Consider the following 7046-nt stretch of genomic DNA (forward strand, 5'->3'; position numbering starts at 1 on the left):
CAATTCTGGTCGCCCCCTTGCAGGAAGGATGTGGAGGCTTTGGAAAGAGGACAGAAGAGGTTCACCAGGATGTTGCCTGGTTAAGAGGGGATGAGATGGGACAAACTTGGGTTGTTTTCTCTGGAGTGCAGGAGGAGGTTGAGGTGTGCAAAATCACTGATAGGCAGTCCCCAGGGCAAAAGTATCACACATGAAAAGCTCGTGTTTAAGGTGAGGAAGAGGAAGTTTAAGGGAGGCATGAAAGATAAATATTTTACACAGAGTGATAGATGCCTGGAACAGGCTGCTGGGTGGAAGTGGAAGCAGATACAATAGGTGTGTTGTACAATAGGGGCATGTGGTATGGAGGGATGTCTTTCATGTGCAAGCAGCACAGTTGCAGTTTGATATGGACATCATATTCAGACACATGGGTCAAAGGGTCAGTTCCAGTGCTGGACTGTTCTATAATTTTGCACTGCAAGCTGCTTTGTCAGAATCCAGAATGATGACAAGCGGGGAGGGGTGGAGAGGGTGGCAGTCGGACCCTGGGATGAAACAACATGCTGACTCCACACAACCCGATTCTGCAGTAACTGCAGCTCCAGAGAAAATCCATCATGGCATCCAATACCCTGCATTTATCAGCCAGGATCACAGACAGACAGAGAGAAAAGCACTGGAAGGAGGAGGGCAATGAAATCATAACAGCAGGGGGAAGGGAAGGGGGGGATAGAGGAGGGAGAGGGTGTGAGAGGGGGGAGGGCAAGAGGTGAGGAGGAGAGAGGGAGGGAGTGAGTGAGGGAGGGGGAGAGAGAGTGTGGGGGGCAGGAGGAGAGGTGGGGAGAGAGGAAAGGGGGAGGTGGAGAGGAAAGGGGGAGAGAGTGGAGATGGGGGATAGAGGAGAGCAGGGTCAGAGAGGAGGCAGAGAGAAAGAGATGGGAGGAGAATATAGGAAAGGGAGGGGTAAGGGGAGCAGGGGAGGGAGGACACGGTGAGAGAGTGGAGAGCAGAGGAGAGGGGAGAAGGGAAAGACGTGGGGAGAGTCGTGATACAGGCAGACAGGAGGAGAGTCGTGCTGACAGAGCAGATGGAAGGAGATGGGGTGATGCAGGCAGATGAGTAGAGTGGAGATAGGGAGATACCAGAAGAGATGCAGGCAGGCGGGGGAGATGCAGGCAGGCGGGGGAGATGCAGGCAGGCGGGGGAGATGCAGGCAGGCGGGGGAGATGCAGGCAGGCGGGGGAGATGCAGGCAGGCGGGGGAGATGCAGGCAGGCGGGGGAGATGCAGGCAGGCGGGGGAGATGCAGGCAGGCGGGGGAGATGCAGGCAGGCGGGGGAGATGCAGGCAGGCGGGGGAGATGCAGGCAGGCGGGGGAGATGCAGGCAGGCGGGGGAGATGCAGGCAGGCGGGGGAGATGCAGGCAGGCGGGGGAGATGCAGGCAGGCGGGGGAGATGCAGGCAGGCGGGGGAGATGCAGGCAGGCGGGGGAGATGCAGGCAGGCGGGGGAGATGCAGGCAGGCGGGGGAGATGCAGGCAGGCGGGGGAGATGCAGGCAGGCGGGGGAGATGCAGGCAGGCGGGGGAGATGCAGGCAGGCGGGGGAGATGCAGGCAGGCGGGGGAGATGCAGGCAGGCGGGGGAGATGCAGGCAGGCGGGGGAGATGCAGGCAGGCGGGGAGATGCAGGCAGGCGGGGGAGATGCAGGCAGGCGGGGGAGATGCAGGCAGGCGGGGAGATGCAGGCAGGCAGGGGAGATGCAGGTAGATGGGGAGGTACAGGCAGATGGGGTAGAGTGGAGAGAAGAAAATTCAGGTAAGAAAGGACAGGAGAAATGGGCAGCAAAGGTGGGGAGAGGGAAGATGGGGGGGAGATACAGGTGATTGGAGGCTTCTTTCAGATTTAAAGGTCTAGATCAACAGAATCCTTGATTCGTACAGGAATGTAAGGGGGAAATCAGGAAGACAAATAAAGAAGACGTGAAATGGAGCTGGTGGGCAGGATCAAGAAGAATCCCAAGAGATTCTTCCAGTTCTCCAGCACTTCAGCCAAGGGCAAAGACAATGTCAATATCTCAGCAAGAACCTCCCCAATTTTATCCCCATTTTCCTACAACGTGCGAGGATGTACCGTCATGTTTGTATAGAGCCAGTTTGTATAGAGCCCCAAGATGGTGGGATTTTCAGTGAATACTTCTCAAAAATTTATACTGTAGATATCATGGAGCCAAGGAGATGGAGGAAACGAGTGATGAGGTGCTGAACCATGGAAGAATGAGCAGAGAGCAGATCTCTGCAGCGTATTAGAATCCACAAGTCCCCATGGCATGACGGTACATCCTCGCACGTTGTAGGAAGATGGGGATAAAATTGGGGAGGTTCTTGCTGAGATATTGACATTGTCTTTGCCCTTGGCTGAAGTGCTGGAGAACTGGAAGTTGGGGGGGCGGGGGGGAAGGGTGGCTGATGCTATTATTTACAACATGCAGCAAGAACAAGTCAGACCTACCAGCCAGTGAGTCTGGTGTCAGTGGGTGGAACTGTGCTGAAGGGGATTCAAAAGGAAAGGATCTACCAATTTATGGATCAACAGGGACTGAATGGACCAAGTCTGTTGTGGATTTGTGTGTGTTACATCATGTCCCATGAATCGGACAGAATTTTTTTTAGAGGTGACCATCAGATTTGATGATGCTGTGTTTAACCAACCTTATAGAGTTTTTTGAGAAGGTTACCAGAAACGATGACAAAGGAAAGGCTGTGGCTGTTGTCCACATGGACTTTAGGAAGGCCTTTACAGGGTCCCACATGGCAGATTAGTTAGGAAGGTTCAGACACTCGGTATTCATGTTGAAGTAGTGAGCTGGATTCAACAATGGCTGGATGGGAGAAGCCACAGAGTGGTGGTGGATGATGCTTCTCAGACTGGAGGCCTGTGACGAGTGATGTGCCTTAGGGATCAGTGCTGGGACCATTGTTGTTTGTCATCTATATCAGTGATCTGGATGATAATGTGGTCAATTGGATCAGCAAGTTTGCAGATGACACTAAGATTGGAGACGTTGTGGACAGTGAGGAAGGTTTTCAAAGCTTGCAGAGGGATCTGGACCAGCTGGAAAAATGACCGATGGAATTTAATGCAGACAAGTGTCAGGTGTTGCATTTTGGAAGAACCAACCAAGAAAGGTCGTACACGGTGAATGGTCGGGCACTGAGGAGTGTGGTAGAACAGAGGGATCTGGGAATACAGATACATAATTCCCTGAATGTGGTGTCACAGGTGGACAGGGTTGTAAAGAGAGATTTTGGTATCTTGGCCTCATAAATCCAAGTATTGAGTAGAGGAGTTGAGATGTTATGGTGAAGTTGTATAAGACATTGGTGAGGTCAAATTTGGAGTATTGTGTGCAGTTTTGGTCACTGAACTACAGGAAAGATATCAATAAGATAGAAAGAGTCCAGAGAAGATTTACTAGGGAAACACACTGTCACTGTTAACCTCACCTGTGCCCCTCATTAAATTCCCCTCTCGCCCTACTACCCTCCAAGGAAAACAGGCCTAGTTTTTCCAGTCTCTCACAAAAACTCAACTTCCCTCATCCTGACAACTTGGTAAAACTCTTCTGTACCTTTTCCAACTTTACAATTTCTGATTCTGAAGAGAGCTTTTGGCATATTGCCCTTCATAAATCACAGTATTAAGTACAGGAATTGGGAATGTTATGGTAAAGTTGTAGAAGATATTGGTGAGGTCAAATTTGCAGTATTGTGTGCAGGTTTGGTCACCGAACTACAGGAAAGATATCAATAAAATAGAATTATTGCAGAGAAGATTGACTAGGATGTTGCCCAGACTTCAGGAATTGAGTTACAGGGATAGGTTAATCAGGTTTGGACTTTATTCCCTGGAGCCTAGAAGAATGAAAGGAGATGTGAGAGTTATTTAAAATTATGAGGGGTATAGAGTAAATGTTGGTAGGCTTTTTCTACTGAGGGAAGGTGAGCTGAGTCAGAGTGGGAAGGTTTCGGTTCAATAGGCTTCAACGAGAAGAGGCTGAGGTGGTGATGATGGAGTTGAAGTAAGAAAGGGCAACCCTATTCAAGGAACAAAAAGGATTCAGCAGGTAGGCACAGTTAAGGGCAGGTTTTTTTAGATCTATATTTTGTTCAGGTGATTGGAGGCTTCTTTCAGATTTAAAGAGCCTTGACAGGAAGGCAGGAGAGGTGAGAATTCATTAGAGGATGTAGTGGTTCTGGGAAAATGCTGAACTGGAAGCAAGGAGCCTGAGGGAAAGGGAGAGAGAAGAGGAAGGGGTTCAGGGATGATGGAGGAGTTCTTGTCTTGGCAGACAAGAAAGGTTAAACAGTGGGAATGGCAGCCAAGGCAAGGGAATGGCTCCTCTTGCAGAATGTGGGTCGTCAGAGAATCCAGCATTATCCCTGTCGGCTTCATCTGTGAGAGGGATGGAGTTGGATGAACTCCGGATCATTCAGGAGGCAGATGAGATAGACAGGAGTTACAGGGGGAAGACCTAGAGGGCAGGAGGAAGGTAGATAGGTGACAGTCAGGAGAGGGAAGGGGAACAATCAGGCAGAGCAGGGCAATTACAAGTGTACCATTTTGGATACTTTTGGGGGGGAATGACCAACTAGGGACAAGCCACGGAGATCAGGTCTCTGGCACGGAGTCAAGTCCTGTGGCTAAGAAAGGAAGGGAGGAGAAGCGAGCTGCAGTGATCGGGGATTCCATAGTTAAGAGACAGATAAGAGGATCTATGGAAGAGATCAAGTATCCCAGATGGGACGTTGCCTCCCTGCTTCAAGGGTCCAAGATATCTCAGATTGAGTTCGCAGCATTCTCAGGAGGGAGGGTGAACAACCAGGTAAGTATTGAGTACAGGAGTTGGGATGTTATGGTGCGTTTCAGAGAAAGGTTAAACAGATTAGGACTTTATTTCCTGGAGCATAGAAGAATAAATGGAGATTTGAAAGACGTATTTAAAATTATGAGGGAGTAGGCAGAGTAAATGTAGGTCGACTTTTTCCACTGAGGTTGGGTGAGATAAAAACCAGAGGACATGGGTTAAGGGTGAAAGGGAAAAAGTTTAAGGGGAACAGTTTAGGAGGAACATGAGAGGGAACGTCTTCAGAGAGCGGTGGGGGCGTGGAATGAGCTGCCAGCTGCGGTGGTGCATGTGGGCTCAGTTTTAACACTGAAGAAGAATTTGGACAGGTACATGGATGGGAGGGTTATGGAGGGAGATGGATTGGGTGCAGGTCAGTGGAACTAGGTAGAGTAATAATTTGGCAGACAAGAAGGGGCTGTTTTCTTTGCCATAATGTTCTTTGGTTCTGATATCTATTCCCAATTTACTCTCGCTAGTGTCTACCTCATCCCATCATAATTATCCCTTCCCCCATTTAACATTTTCCCTTTTTGGCTGTTTTTATCCTTTTCCATTGCTATGCTAAACCTTAGGGAGTTGTGGTCACTCTCACCAAATTGCTCCCCCATCTGACCAGGTTCATTCCCCAGAACCAGTAAGGCCTCTCCTGTCATCAGCCAGTCCCTTCTTGGACACACCTGACAAATTTAGCCCCATCTATCCCTCTTGCAGTCAGGAGGTGCCAGTTGAAATCTAGAACTAGAACCCTGTATTTCCAACTATTCCAAAATCTGCCTGTTTATCTGCTCCTCAGTGTCCAGGGGACTATTTGGGGGCCTCTAAGACAACTCCCAGCACAGTGATAGCTCCTTTCCTATTTCTGACTTCCACTCTCACTGACTCAATGGACCCTCCCTCTGCAGCCCCCTTCCTTTCTACAACCGTGATTCTATCCCTGACCAGTAATGCTACTCCCCCCCCCCCACCTCCCACCATACCTACACCTTTTAATACATGTGAACTTGGAATACTGTGTACAATTCTGGTCGCTATATTACTGGAAGGACGTGGAAGCTTTGGAAAGGGTATAGAAGTTCACCCAGATGTTGCCTGGTTTGGAGGATATGAGTGATGAGGAGAGATTAGACAGATTTGGAGTTAAACAGGAAAGTCTGGAGACGTTGTGATTGTGTGCAACACATAAAGTGCTGGAGAAAGTCAGCAGGTCACGCAGTAAAAGGTAACCGACATTTCAGCAATTAGCCTTTCGTCAAGGTATCAGACACTAGCAGGCAAGCACCTGCATTTTTATTTTAGGCACGGCAAAGGAGCAAAGAGCTCTGGTTCTGGGAAAATGCTGAACTGGAAGCAAAGGAGCCTGAGGGAAAGGGAGAGAGAAGAGGAAGGGGTTCAGGGATGATGGAGGAGTTGTGGACCCATGGGGAGAGGGACAGGTTGTGGGGGGAAGGGCTGCAAATATTGGGGGGGAGGAGGGGCGGGGGGGAGGAGGGGCGGGGGGGAGGAGGGGCGGGGGGGGGAGGAGGGGGCGGGGGGGAGGAGGGGCGGGGGGGAGGAGGGGCGGGGGGGAGGAGGGGCGGGGGGGAGGAGGGGCGGGGGGGAGGAGGGGCGGGGGGGAGGAGGGGCGGGGGGGGAGGAGGGGCGGGGGGGAGGAGGGGCGGGGGGGAGGAGGGGCGGGGGGGAGGGGCGGGGGGTGGAGGGGCGGGGGGGAGGAGGGGCGGGGGGGAGGAGGGGCGGGGGGGAGGAGGGGCGGGGGGAGGAGGGGCGGGGGGAGGAGGGGCGGGGGGGGGAGGGGCGGGGGGAGGAGGGGCGGGGGGAGGAGGGGGCGGGGGGGATAGGGTAAAGCGGTGGGGGGTAGGAGGAGTATGAGGAGGGGGGTATGTGGGGATATGAAGGGTTCTGGGGGGGGGGGGGGGAAACCGCTCCATCCCGCGGCCTCACCTGCTTGCCGCTCCACACACACTGCGCCCGCTTCGCGGAACTTCCGGTGCACGGCGGTCCACTTCCGGCGTCACGTGCACGCGCACCGCTCCGTGACACGTCGATGCCTGAGGCACGCGCCTCAATGTGGTCCGTTCGTGTCGATGGGAACCTGCTCCCATAGACAGACAGACACGTGGCTCCTGGACCCAGACCCCGCCCCTGGGCCACATCCCACTTCA

General features: G+C 52.4%; 1 protein-coding gene across 1 annotated transcript in view; it reads right to left on the minus strand.

Moving 5' to 3' along the window:
• Positions 1 to 6926, minus strand: part of LOC138756923 (dynactin subunit 1-like) — a 145952-nt gene extending 139026 nt beyond the window's left edge. Inside the window, exon 1 of the mRNA XM_069923345.1 lies at positions 6826 to 6926. The gene's annotated coding sequence lies outside the window, so the exon portion shown is untranslated. The remainder of the gene's footprint in view (positions 1 to 6825) is intronic.
• Positions 6927 to 7046: the final 120 nt, after the last annotated feature.

Source organism: Narcine bancroftii, chromosome 3, assembly GCF_036971445.1.
Source record: "Narcine bancroftii isolate sNarBan1 chromosome 3, sNarBan1.hap1, whole genome shotgun sequence".
Taxonomy (NCBI): domain Eukaryota; kingdom Metazoa; phylum Chordata; class Chondrichthyes; order Torpediniformes; family Narcinidae; genus Narcine; species Narcine bancroftii.